At 38.6% G+C, this 1,030-nt stretch overlaps 1 protein-coding gene across 1 annotated transcript in view; it reads left to right on the top strand.

Annotated features, from left to right (window-relative positions):
• The window catches only part of Gfi1 (growth factor independent 1 transcriptional repressor), a 7,389-nt gene that overhangs the window by 4,686 nt on the left and 1,673 nt on the right, over positions 1-1,030 (top strand). The window lies entirely within an intron of this gene.

The following is a 1,030-nucleotide window of genomic DNA, read 5'->3' as shown; positions in this document are numbered from 1 at the left end:
TGGATACAGTGGCACACAGGAGGCAGAGGCAGGTCACAGCTGGATACAGTGGCACACAGGAGGCAGAGACAGATGAGATGGAGATGACTCTCAGCTACATAGTGAGTCCTAGGCCAGCTAGGACTATACAGCAAGATTTTAAAAAATCATAGTGCCTTCCAGGATCCCACAATTAATGTTTGTAAATATTTGTAAACAGTGTAGACATTTGTATTGGGAAACTCAGGGAAAAAGCCTCACTTTAATCATGCCCCCTTACCTGAAATTTCCATGTAATTCACTCTTTATAAGTTCTTTGAGACACTTATCAAAACGCAAATAGAATCTTAACTGAATGACACATTTAGGTCTTTATTAAACATTTATTTAATTAAATAATTATTTAACCATTTTATTAAACCATGTTTGACTCTAGAGGGACAGGATAAATCCTGTGGGGTGAGTCTTTATCAAGAAATCTTAAACACAGGAGCGATGGGAGTTCTTTAGAAACAAGCAAACAGACACTTTTTGTTTGTTTGTTTACTTGTTTAACGTATAAGTCCAAGTACCAACTAGAGAACCACGACAACTAGAGAGCCACGACAACTAGAGAGCCACGGGGGGATTCTTTGGGAATGTGTGCCATTTACTCAAATTTTAACCAGAGTACAAGACCAGGAAAGACAAAACCTATTGGTTTTCTTCCTGTTACCTGCTTTTAAAATTTTTTCTTTCCCCTTGCCTGTTATTTATTGTTCTGTTGTGAAGTGTTGGCATATTAAGAATCCTGTGGTTTAAAACCTCAAAGGAAGAAAGAAAGAAGTAAAAGATAGAATAGACAGCCTTAAGAAGTTATTTGTGGCTTGAATATGTATTTAAAAAAATTAAGACATTGGACAAACCTGTGTTCTTCAAGAGCAAGAAGGAAGACAGCTTCACTGGTCACACAAAACAACTCTCATTTGGAAACTCAGATTTGAAAACTTCCTCTGACGAAAGCAGTCAGGGTCTGTAGGACAGCTCCTCCCACCTCCTTCACGGGGGGGGG

Source organism: Mastomys coucha, unplaced genomic scaffold (genome assembly GCF_008632895.1).
Source record: "Mastomys coucha isolate ucsf_1 unplaced genomic scaffold, UCSF_Mcou_1 pScaffold22, whole genome shotgun sequence".
Taxonomy (NCBI): Eukaryota; Metazoa; Chordata; class Mammalia; order Rodentia; family Muridae; genus Mastomys; species Mastomys coucha.
The sequence above is the reverse complement of the archived record's forward strand: the minus strand, read 5'-3'. Positions and strand labels throughout refer to the sequence as shown.